Below are 13,990 nucleotides of genomic sequence, written 5' to 3'. Positions count from 1 at the left end.
TCCGATCAAATTTTGGCGCCGTTGCCGGGGAGTGCGTGCGCTTTGTGTTTGGATATTGTTTGAATTTTTGTGATTAACTGTTTAACTTGTTTAGCTTTCTTTTTGTATTGTCTTTTTCCTTGTTACGCAGGGTGTGTTACTTGTGCAGGTTACAGGTAGTGCATGCATACACGAAATTCCGGGAGGACTTCACCTTTAGTCTACGAACCGGAAATCGAAAGACTCGCAAGAAGGAACCTAGCAAGCCGGTTAGAAGCAACTCTTGCTTCTAATCAAACCAACCAAACACCACCACTCACACCGACCATTGAAACCGATTCAATGGCAAACCACAACTCCAACCAAGACTTTAATCCCAACCAAAACCTCAATCCAAATCAATTCCAATCCCGAGGAACCTTTTATCCCGCTCAAAACACCCAACCTATACCTCAAGAACAACCGGGTGGTAACACCAACGCAAGACCACCCACTCCACCTTTCCGAAACCAAAATACCAACAACACCCAACGAACACCTCAACAACAACCCCTTCACCGACAAGCATCGTTACCTATCAACCTTGATGATCGGAATGTCAACTCCGATCGTAGAGGTAACCGTGATCACGGCAATCCCGCAAATGAAGACCCGTTTTTCAACATCGACGATTTAAGGAATGCAATCCCCGATGATGAACCGTATAGTGTTCCCGGTTATCAATCGCCGGAACACGTAAGCATTCATACGGAAAATTCGGACGATGGGGGGTATTACGATGATAGGGCTAATGATGATGAAGATTGGGGCTACGTGAATAGAGGAAACGTCTACAACGCTAGAAGGTATGACGATGAGGAATTCGGTTACCAAAACGCCAATTATGTTGGGGACGATGAATACGGTTACGGAGGTGGAAGAAATGATGGTTATGGGAACAACCGTCAACCACGAAACAATAACCAACGGAACCGGAATGATGGGTTTTACAACAACAATAACAACAACAACAACAACAACAATGCAAACCCTAACCGGATTCCTCGTTTCGTGGGAGGTGGTAACCCAAGGGATAATCGAAGGGGGGATCAAAGAGGTGAAAGAAGGGATAATCGAAGACCGGTCGATCAAGAAGTTAATGGTCCACAACGTCGTCAACAACCTCCACGGGGAGTAAATGACCGTTTCCGCCCGATAGTGACCGAGAATAATTCTCTGATAGTATGCGAAAGGAGGATGTTTGATTGTAAACCGCATTACATCAACATACTTCCTCACTTCAATGGGAGGTCCAATGATGAGTCGTACACACATTTAACGGAGTTCTCTTCCATTTGTGATACTATTGGGGGGCACAATTTCGCACTAGAGGAAGTTAAGCTTCGGTTATTTCAATTTTCGTTGAAAGATAAGGCAAAACAGTGGTTCCTCACACTTCCGGCCAACAGTATTCGAACTTGGGAACAAATGCAACAAGCATTTTTGGATGAATACTATTCTTTGGCAAAGACCGACGATGCTAGAGATGAAATTCGGTCGTTTCGTCAACTTTCGAGTGAGCCTCTACATGAAGCATTTACCCGATTCAAAGAGCTAATGAGGAGATGCCCACATCACCAAATAGAAAAATGGGAGTTGGTGAAATGTTTTGTACGGGGTTTGGATGATGCAACTTGGAATCGTCTCGAGACAACAAGCAATGGTACATCTTGAGCAATCATGAAGATGATGATTGGGAATTTTTGGAAAGGATGAGCAAACGATCCAAGGAAAAAGAATCGGCCGATAGAGCAAAAAGACATCCAGTTTCCCGGTCACTCCCCGATCTCGATTCCAAGGACCGGATTTCCACCTTAGGACGGGAAATGGACCAACTGAAAAAGAAGAAAGAGGTAAATGCGGTTCAGTTTGCGGTTTGTGAAGAATGTGGAGATATTGGGCATGCGACCGAGCAATGCTCAATGGGGTCGAGTGGTTACACCGAAGAAGTCAATCAAGTGTATGGAGATAGAAAACAGTATGACATGAACTCCAACACTTACCATCCGGGTTTGAGAAATCACCCCAACTTCCGGTATGGTAACGCTTCAAATCAAATGAACCCGAATTTCCAATCGGGTAATCAAGGAGGAAGTGGGTCATCATACCAAAACCGTCAATGTGGTCACCAAGGAGGTTACCAACGAAACTACAACCAAGGGTACCAAGGTGGGTACCAAAAGAATTACAATAACCAAGGCGGTAACGGAAGTGGGTCAAACAACCAAACCGGTGGTGATGACTTGAGTGCCAAGATGGATGCTTTGCTAAACATGCAAAAGGAGACTCACGGTGATGTTAAAGAGATAAAGAAGGCAAACGAGATTCGAGACAAAGCACACGAGGCATTGGCGAAACAAGTGGGTCAACTAGCGGAAGAAGTGGCCCAAATAAAGGGAGGCATGGGGAAGCTTCCAAGTGACACCACCATAAACCCTAAGCATCAAGGGTCGAGCTCGAGGAACACACGTGAGGTACCAATTAATAAAATTACTTTACGTAGTGGTCGAGTTGTTGATAATGGTGTCAAAACACCACCACCCCAATTTGTTGAAGGGGTGGTGGAAGATGCTAGTGATGAGGAGCTTGAGGATGGTCAAACGGGTCAAAATAAAAATGATTTGAAAAAGAATAATGTTACTCCCGTTGCGACCATCCTCGTCCCCAAGGCTAAGGAAAAGGGTGTGGAGGCTAATACCGCCCCTTATCCCGAAGCATTGAAGGGACCGATGAAAAAAGTTGTAAACAAAAGAGGTCCACAACAAGAAGAGTTGTTGGAAATTTTCAAACAAGTCAAAATCAATTTACCTCTTTTGGATGCAATTAAACAAGTACCGTCGTATGCTAAGTACTTGAAAGATTTGTGTACCCAAAAACGCACTCACAAATTTCCAAAAAAATTAGATTTAACCGAAAACGTGAGTTCGATTCTTTCGGGTGCACTTCCACCTAAGCTTCAAGATCCGGGTGCGCCCATCATTTCAATTCAAGTGGGTGATTTTAAAATCAACCGGGCACTTCTAGATCTTGGTGCTAGTGTAAGCATTCTACCGGGTAGTTTGTATGACCAATACGAGTTTGGTCCACTTTAATCGTCAAACACCACCGTGGTGTTGTCCGATTTGACACCCAAACTACCTCGTGGAATTGTTTCGGATGTGATAGTGAAAATCGAGGATTTTTACTATCCGGTGGACTTTCTTGTGCTTGATTATGTGGCCAAGGACCCAACCAAACAACCTACGGTGATTTTGGGTCGACCGTTCTTAGCAACTGCAAATGCTCAAATTGATTGCAGAACAGGAACGGTTGACATGACATTTGGAAACCGGAGGTTGAGGTTGCATGTTTTTTCCGGACTTATGAGCCCTCCAGTTGATGATGAATGCTATATGGCAGACATTGTTGACACGTGTATCCCTCTTTGCGACACAATCGTTTATGGGGAAAACACAATGGAGGATTGTTATATGTTTGACAGGTCACAGGTGGAGGTGGAACAAAGCATGGACGAGAAAGTGAGGAGTTTGGAGGTGCTTGCGGTTAGAGAAGGAAAACCGACATGGACGCACCAAGTTGAAAGCTTACCGGAGAGCATTGATACTAAATTGAAGCCGTCTTTAGTAGAGCCTCCGGAAGTGGAGTTGAAAGCATTGCCAAAGCATCTCAAGTATGCTTATGTTGGAGAAGGCAATACTCTCCCGGTTATCATTGCATCAAATTTAACCGGGGAGCAAGAGAAAAAGTTGATGGAAGTGTTGGTCGCCAATCGGGCGGCGATTGGATGGACCATTGCGGATTTGAAGGGTATTAGTCCCTCGGTGGTGATGCACAAAATCATCACGGAAGAGAATGTGACTCCCGTTCGAGATGCACAAAGGCGGTTAAATCCGAATATGCGGGAGGTCGTGAAGAAAGAAGTGTTCAAGTGGCTGGATGCGGGTATAAGTTACCCGATCTCGGATAGCCAATGGGTGAGCCCAACACAGACGGTTCCCAAGAAAGCCGGTATACAAGTTGTCAAAAATGACGCAGGTGAAGAGGTAGCTACCCGGCCGGTAACCGGGTGGCGAATTTGTATTGATTATAGGAAGTTGAATACCGCAACTTCCAAAGATCATTTTCCTTTACCTTTCATAGATCAAATAGTTGAGAAATTATCGGGGCAAAAATTTTATTGCTTCTTAGATGGTTATTCCGGTTATAACCAAATTGCCATCCATCCGGAAGATCAATCAAAGACTACATTTACATGTCCCTACGGTACTTTCGCATTTAGGCGGATGCCGTTTGGATTATGTAATGCTCCCGCCACCTTCCAAAGGTGCATGATGAGTATCTTCTCCGATATGGTGGGAAAGTCTTTGGAAATCTTCATGGATGATTTCTCAATTTTTGGATCATCTTTTGAGACTTGTTTGGACCAACTAGATAAAGTATTAAAAAGATGTGTTGAAACTAGTTTGGTCCTAAGTTGGGAAAAGAGCCATTTAATGGTTCAAGAGGGAATTGTGTTGGGGCACGTGGTGTCAAGTCGTGGGATAGAGGTTGATCGTGCTAAGGTACAAGTCATATCTACTTTACCATATCCCACGACTGTTAAAGGTGTTAGGTCGTTTTTAGGTCATGCGGGGTTTTATCGGCGGTTTATTAAAGGTTTTAGTGATATAACAAAGCCTTTATGTAATTTGTTGCTAAAAGACCAACCGTTTGATTTCAATGAAAATTGCCAAAATGCTTTTAACAATTTAAAAGAGAAGTTAGTGGAGGCCCCAATCTTGCAATCGCCAAATTGGTCTTTACCTTTTGAAATCATGTGCGATGCAAGTGATTATGCGGTGGGGGCCGTGTTGGGACAACGGGTTGACAAGAAACCCGTTGCCATATACTACACAAGTAAGACTCTTTCGGATGCACAATTGAACTACACAACCACCGAAAAAGAGCTACTTGCGGTGGTATATGCATTGGATAAATTTCGGTCTTATATATGGGGTAGTAAAGTGATTATTTACTCGGATCACACTGCAGTTAGGTACCTCATGGAGAAGAAAGATGCGAAGCCGAGGTTAATCCGATGGGTGTTGTTGCTCCAAGAGTTTGATTTGGAGATACGGGACAAGAAAGGCATTGAGAATGTGGTAGCGGACCACTTGTCCCGGTTGATGGTGGAAGATGATCCGAAAGCCTTAGAAATCAATGAGTCTTTCCCAGATGAGCATATAATGAAATTAGATAAATTGCCATGGTATGCTAACATTGTCAATTATCTTGTTACAGGTGATATGCCGGCGCATTGGGATAGACGAAAAAGGCAACACTTCATGTCACAAATCAAGTACTATCGGTTGGAAGAACCGCATCTGTGGAAGGAGTGTGCGGATCAAGTTATAAGGAGATGCATTGATGATGAAGAGATTCCGAGCGTGCTGCAACATCTACACTCGTTTGCATGTGGTGGTCACTTTAGTGGTCATAAAACGGGTCACAAATGTCACACCCCGATTTCCACGTATATCACCGATGGGCCCGGTGGGGGATTACCGTGACGTAGTTGGCAACAATATAGTCAAACCACACAATTATATGAATGCACAGCGGAAGCAAAAGATAAATATATTACGTTCCGGATATGAAATAATATCAAGGGTTACGACGGAAAGTAAAGGATCCACAGGTGAATCAAATCAAAGAAATTGTTCAACAGACTTTAGACGCCTAGAACTTGCAAGATTCCTTATTAATGTCCTGAGCAGCTCCCAGCCTATTACGTACTTGTACCTGTCACTTAGACTTTTGAAAATACGTCAGTTTTCACTGGTAAATACACCCAACTGACTCATTTGAAAAGAGTTTAGGAAAAATTGGTTTAGATGCACTAGGCACAAATTATTTTGACACTTTGATTAAAATGCACAGAGGCAAAATTAATCTTTTATAACTTGAGACAATCATATTTATGATCCTGTATACAGATTTACATGTTCGTTGTACGTTCAGGGCCCGATATAGAAACCGAGTCAAGATTAACAGACACGTCACAAGTATAGGCCCACTGAGCGTGAGATACCGTTTCCCTTATGCAGCTGTCAGGTGTATGCCTACACCCCATGCATAAGACGTGACCATTTTATAATACAATGATGTCAAGGATATCCGGGACATGGTCATTAACCCCTAAAGGCTTTTATTTCAAACAATACAGATCAAACCGGGTTACCTCAATAATTTAATCACAATCCGATTAAATATTCAATACCCGACCAAGCGGTATTATTATACCGTATCCCAAGCCCGTATAGGGAAAATAAGTTAAGAGTATTTACCTGAGCTAGCTCCTGTCTTAAAATAGCAAGAATAATAACTCAGCCGTATTCACTTAAGTAAGCGTAGGTACAATTTACCGGAAGGCTCTAGTCTGGAACGATGGTATAAATAACCAATTAGAATGCTAACGGGTCTTTAATTAAGCCTAAGCTTAGACCGGTTAGTCTTAAAGAATTGTTACGGTTTAATCGCGTGAAAGGCGAAAACCGTGAATGGAGTGTGATTTTGACCCAACAAGTTTGAAGACTTGTTTCATATGGGTATAACAATCATACTCAGGATTTTGGGGTTAAAACAATATAGTTTGACCCGTTTCGGCTAAATTATGTAAACTAGTTACATAAGCCGAATCGTGCGCGCAAAGGACGCAACGGGTATCCGTTAGAGTCCTACATTGTTTTCCTAAGCCAATATACTTTAAAGAGGTTGTGGCATCAGTAGGATACCTTCCATAATGCCCGTAACGAGTTTAAGTTTAATAATATGCCCCGTATGGGTATTTCGGTCTTTTTAAAGATTATTAAGGAGGTTTTAGAGTTCTACAGGGAATCTGAGTTTCCCGATCAGTTTATAAAGTCTAAAATACTTTATTTATTATTTAAAATCAGTAGCAACTGGAATCGGGTCAAAAGACCTTATAGAACTCGATTTATGGCCGAAAAGGGCATATTCGGTATTTACCGAACCGTAGCCATAACCGCAGGTTATGAGCAAGGTAAAAATAATTAAAAATCTTTAAAAATCCCAAAATATTATTTTACATCAGCGAGTAAAAGTTTTGGTGTCGAAATCCGGGTTTAGATAGGCGTTATGCTAATTGCGCTATTTAATTACTAAAGTTTCGCAATTTGCGCTAATTGGCATAACTCTTATTCTGGACCTCGGATTGACATGAAATTTTAGGGACATGTTTAGAATTCAGTAACCAAGGTCATGATCCGTTCACATGTCCGAAAATCTCGTTTAAATTTATAAAGGGCGTTACGGTCAACTTTTAAGTAATTAGCGGAAATGCGTAAAAGACTCGGACAAACCACGAACCGGTCACAGAGGTTTATACCATCATGTAACTTGGTCCTAAGAGAGTCCTAAGGCATATCTATACCTCACTAAAACGGGTCAGAACTGAAGTCAAAGCAAAAGTCAAACTTTTGCGACATTCGGCTCCGAACCGGGTTAATATAGCAAATGGTCGAACCAAACGAGCGTAAACAAGTTTATAAACTTATTATCAGGTTTTATGAATATCAAAACAGGTTTCATATCATTTATATCATAGATTATGCAAGAATCGTAAAAATGGAATTCTGTTGACTTTTTATGCATTCGTTTGACTCGATTTTTGACATAGTTAGAGTGGTGATCATGGGGAACCCTTTCAGAGGTTTATTACCCACTTAAATACCAACTTATAACTACTTTTGATTCGAGATATGACTGAGCTATTTAGGAGTTATATCGAAGTCAAATCGTAGTTACGACGGTTGAATTTTTAGCTATATACTAAGCAAAAACTAAACTCCAAATGTTCTAAACAACTTACAGAAGTTTGAGCACGATTTAGATGGCTAGAAGAAGTCTTGGGAGCTTCAGAAATGATCAGAGAAGTTGTTTTGAGTTATGATTAAGTTGTGAACTTAATATGGCCTTTTATAGTAGTTTTCACCACAACTTTTTGACACACAAGTCCCCCAACTATCCACAACCTTCCAACATGAGTTCCTAATGCTTAGGGGTTGTTTAGGGACCAATTGGCAGGGTTTAAATGCATCTCATGGCGTTTAGAAGGCTGAACAGCCAATTTGAGCATGTTTCTGCATCTGGGCACCTGACGCGGCCCGCATGGAAGATCCATGCACTTTGTACGCGGGTCGCCTGAGTTCAACATCAGACGCGTACAATTTAGGAGGCTCGCGGACCGCCTCAACTTAACCCAAAACGCAACGCGGCCCGCGAGAGGGTTATTTTTCAAAGATTTTAAATCTTTTGTAATGATGACTAAATCTTTGTAATAAATAACAAAATCTTTAGTAATTATTAATGAAATCTTTAGTAATCATTAACTTGACCTTTCGGATTTTGAAGGGGTAACTTTGCGATTTGGCCCTTGATTATTTACTGCTAAGGGCCTCGTGTTATTTACTCGCTTAGTTAAGTCCCTGGTTAGTTTATTTAATTATTTTGAAAGCCTTAACTTTCATTATTGACGCTTTTAACCCTTCTCATACGAATTCGATCGTAACTTTCTCGTTTTAAAGCGGAACTTCGCGGAAATTATATAGTATATTCTAGTGAGTGTATAATACTGTTACAAAGCCTCGTGAGCGTTAAAGGGTCACTCAGAGGTATAATTAAACATGTTGACACGGTTAACCCCTGTAGCTTGTAATCTCTCACTTTCTTCCGCGTTTCGCTTCCGTACGATCCATGATTTATACATCATCAATTTCATACTAATTCACGGATTAAAACATAACCCACTTCATACATGATCACCAATCTTAGTTTTGAGACATACCTTATGATCCCCTTGTGTTGGTGATCACTAATTCACGTTCGGTTGATAATTTGAGCTTCAATTCACCCTTCAATTTGATGAATATTGTTGAGTTAGGGTTTGGCTCCCTTGGGGAGCTCTGGAACGATCCAGAACACACACACACGAAAATGTGTGTGGTGTGTGTTGATACTTTCTATTAGTTAGTGACCAAGTTTCATCCCATCCACTTTAACCCCTCAAGTTTACTTCCATCACATTTTTGGCACTACTTTTCTCCTTTAATAGTTTTTACCATGCACTTAACTAGGTTGAATAGCCTAGTTATTTATTTCGTAATATAACGCATAAGGACATATTTCAAATATATGACATTTGGATTTTGGGGCGTTACAGGTTCGGCACTTAGTGGTTCAGACATCTTACTGGTTCAGCACTTAATGGTTCAGATCTCTTACTGGCAGTGTTGTAAGAATCATTAGGCGTTAGTCGGGCGGTGGGGTACCGACTAGCGATTAATCAGGATTAATCGGGATTAACAGGGATTAATCGGAATTAATCGGATCGAGATTTTTATATGTAATTTTTAGTTATATATATACACACACATTTTTATATGTAGTTTTCTAAAGTAGACATGTTTTAACCCCTCATTAACCCATTTCTTTAAGTAACTAGAGGAATTTATAAGGTTTGGTCGAAATTTGGCCGACGTCTCGCCAAAATTTGGCTAGAATAGGACCGGAATTGACCGCCTAGCAATTAATCGGCCATTAATTGGTGAACCTCCGATTAGTGATTAATCAGCGACTAATCGAAGACTAGTCGGGATTTTTACAACCATGCTTACTGGTTCAGCACTTAACCATTCAGATGTTGTCAAACAGCCCCTAAAAATCAAACCTATATAACCCATAATTTGATTTTTGGACTTTCATAGCATGTTGGTTTCAGTTACAAACGGTTCGGGTTCGGTTAAAAAGATGGTTCATCGTTTCGGTTAACCGTCAGCTTAATTTAGACATGGATCGATTTAAGCTCTTTTGATATGTGAAATCCAAAATAATATAACAATACTTTTTATGTACAACAAATTATTTATAATGCTTCGACTAATTCAATTATTTATACATAAATAACCATTTCGGAACAGTAAAATAAGTTATGAAAAAACCTTTGGTGTGTGAACTATTGGGGTTGGTTCCGGTACAAACCATATTTATCCTACAAACCGTAAGGACAGATCTTTTTCTAATTACGTACACCAGAAGGTGTGATCTTGATGACAAGCCCAGGGAAAACATCATCCGGGTCATGAATATGCGGGTTTTCTTCTAGGATAAACGGGTCACCGCACTTATCGCTAATGGTATGCAGTGTTTCACCTTCTTCGACAACATATATCTCGTCGCAAGCGTTACCCACCTCCGGGTTCATTTTCTTGATCAGATACTCGTTGTTTGTAAAGGATCCTAACAAGACGATAAGTACGAGAAATATGATGCAGTACAACCGCGCTGCGTCCGCATAGCACACCTGCGATTTTGAGGAACTCATTGAACTTATACACAAAAGTTATACAGATGATGATTATAGTGATATGTATTTTTTTTTTTTTCTGAATTTGAAGCCTTGTGGGATTATATTTGAATGAGATAGATAAGTGTCATATATTTATATACACATGAATGAGGGGAAGTTGGGTGGCCGAGTATGTGGCGTCAGAGTATTGGGTTCTTCTGTGCCGTTCCATTTTGGCTTGTTGACCTACCTTTTGTTTTCTCTCTTTTTCTTTCTATTTTCTCTTAAAAAAAATTAACTGGTATTTAGGATTCACGGGGCGTGATCGTTAAACCAAACAAAAAAGTACATGTAAAAATATTAAACCATGCACGTACATTGCGGTGTGTTAAATCGCAAATATTAGACCAAAACATAAAAAGTAATAACTAAGTTGACTTAGGACTACGCGTTACGACTGGACGGTTAAACCATAAAAAATATCTTGTGATCAAAGAAAAGTTTTGGGTTGTTCTAACAAGTTGGTCTAGTGGTTAGTCACTTGACTTCTCTTCTTGAGGTTCCAAGTTCAACTTCCACTAGCATCACTTTGAAGGATGTTGGGTGATGACAATGAAGTTTGGAACTAGGCCTCTTTAGAGGTCGCCAGTTCCAAACCGAGCCGAACCGGGTTTTACCGCAGTGGGCCTTCGGGCGGGCGGGTTTTCCTCGAAACTGGTGGCTTGGGTATGTATCCAACTCTGACCGCGATGAAGGAGGGGATGCATTTAGTCGATTGAGCGCATCTCAGGATGCTTATCCAGTGATTTAGTTGGTTGTTCAAAAAAAAGTTTTGGGTCATAAATGAAAATTATCTGAGACAAATTTTTAAAGTTCAAAAGTATAAAAGCTAAGAAAATTTGTTTGTGACACATATGAAAAAGTTGAAAACTAAAAGAAATTGAATAGTAATTTTACGAGTGATAAGAAAGTTGATAAATTATACATATTAAATAAATTACAAAGTAATTTGAAGTAGTAGATTATGGTGTTTGATTATGGTTATTGATTAGTTTGAGTCAATAATCCGTTAAGAAATTACCATACAAGTTTTATTATATGCTTACTTAAAGGTTCTCGTTACACGTGTGTATATAAACAATCGAAGTTGTTAAGCACTAATGAGTCAATAATCCTAGTTTTATATCATATATTTACTTTTCTTATCATAAATATAAATACCCCAAACTCAAAACAAGTTTAAACTAAATATAAATACCCCAAACTCAAAACAAGTTTAAACTTTAAAAGGTAATAATTTAGCATCTATTTAGGTTCATAAATACTATTAAATAGCAAAGGACTGGTTGAGAGTAAGTCCTACGGGTTAGAAATAACTTAATTTGAGTTGAGATGTCTTATTATTATTAATACATTTTTTTTCATTTTTCTAATATTTAGTGTATATAAAATATTTAAATAAACTCTTGAACATAGTGCATATAAAATGTTTGTGATATACTACTCGGTGTTGGACCGAAAGTGATGATCACATTTATTTATGTGAGTGTATTGATGACGTGTAATTTTGACGGGAAAGGGTAGCGTGATGTATACGAGTAACAAATTGACCAAAAATAGTTTATATTCATCTAAAATCGTCATGTATGTCTCGTGTTTATTTTTCCCATGGGTTTTATTTGATCAATTTCTTTTTTTTTTCTTGCATAATATTATTAGTAGTTTATTTTGTTCTTGGAGACAAATCCTTTAATTTTGGAATTTATGTGCGTGGGCTTATGTAGAGATGACATTTAGTACCGGGTACGGATACTAAATCAGTATCATATCGGGTATATTCGGTACTGATACCAGTACTCATTTCTCTGTTTTTTGGTACCGATACCAAACATTTCGAGTTTTGTACCAGTTTTTCCTGTTTTCTTGTATTGGTTTCAGTTCGGTATCGAACGTACTGGCATCATCCTAGTTCTCCTCCTTTTGGAGATCAATATCTTTGCTCCATCCTCTTTGCGATCTGTGTATTGTTATTTTTGTTGATAACCTTACTAAAAAGTGATTTTAATCAAACATTTATTTATTGATTTTTGTTTTTATCGATTAAGAAGGGCCGGTGGTGATCTACTTTGTTGGAACAATACTAAAACAAATTAAGGGGCAGGTATTAGTGTGATTATGTGGCCAAATAAAAAAATTAGTCTCTAATCAATGATTTGAGGAAAGTTGACAAAATTGTTGGGTGGGGGTGGGATATAGAGCCGACCCCTAAACCCTTTCGGCCAAATCTTGATTCAATATTATAAAATGCATAAAATGAATATCATCAAAAATAAAAAATAACGGATAAAAAACATAATATCAATTTTACCTAAATATTACCCAACTTTACACTTGTAAAAATTTTAAGTCATATTATTTGTGTAAGGGGTATATACATACCACTAGAATAGCATGTCATTGATACTAAGACTAGAAGGTATGGGAGCGGCCTAGGGCCGGCGACGCCCAAGCACACCGCCCCCTAGGTCTGTCCCCGTTGTTGGTGTCCTCCCGTAGATGTTCTCGCCAGGTCTCTCTCTCTCTCTCTGTTCTTTTTTATACACACATATACATACACACACATATTTATAGGTCCATCCAATAGCGGAGCTTAGTGTAAAGTGGGGGGGGGGTGCAACCCCCTCCCCCGAATGTTTCGGTTAGAAGTGTAAAATTTCCTATTTTCCGTCCGAAAATTTTAAAATTATATAGGATTGTCTCCCCAATTATTTTGCCTCAATATTTATACAATATATAAATTGGGTCCTATGACTTTCCGCCCCCTCGGAAATTTTGGTCAAGCTCCGCCACTGTGTCCATCCCTATAGGCCCATTCTCACACCCGCTTACGTGGACGCCTATGTGGCGCAACATTCTTTGAGGACTACCCTCTTCCACACCAAGTAGCCTAAACGCATATACTTAATACTTCGACATGGGGTTTGAATTCGAGTAGTGTTTAATTTTTTTAATTAATAATATATCTAACATCATTCCACACGAAAAAAGGGCAATTACAAAGCAATGGCAGGTAGTCGGGCAACAAGTTGCGTCGCCACCCCTTTTGAATAGAAAAACCAGTTCTACTAAATACAAAGTTTGAAACCTTTAGCGACGAAGAATTACTATTAACGACTTTTTGAACCCGATTCAATGAAGCCTTCAGGTTCTTTAAAAAAAAGATGTACGTATTATCTTGGGGAAGTCTCACCTCCTAACCTATGTATTATCTTGGGGAAGTCTCACCTCCTAACATAGATGATAATGATAATACTTCATTTTCATTTAGTATTTTATTACTCATGATAAAATAACACCAAAGTCAACAAGATTAAAAAAGTCACTAACTACTTAACCTGATCACAATAACAATCTCATCATATGAGTCGAATCATTGAAAAAAAGAAGAAAAAAAATCTGGATTCTAATATATAAAAGTTAGTGACTTTCACTAGTAACTAGTAAGGAATCTCTAACCATCAAAGTGAGTTCATAATCCTTTTCCAGATCATAATTTGATGTATGAAGTAATAAGGTGAAAAAGTATATGGTTTTGTTATTATAAAAAACCAATTAGGTTATTAGACC

The sequence above is a fragment of the Helianthus annuus genome, chromosome 14, assembly GCF_002127325.2.
Source record: "Helianthus annuus cultivar XRQ/B chromosome 14, HanXRQr2.0-SUNRISE, whole genome shotgun sequence".
Lineage (NCBI taxonomy): Eukaryota > Viridiplantae > Streptophyta > Magnoliopsida > Asterales > Asteraceae > Helianthus > Helianthus annuus.
The sequence above is the reverse complement of the archived record's forward strand: the minus strand, read 5'-3'. Positions refer to the sequence as shown.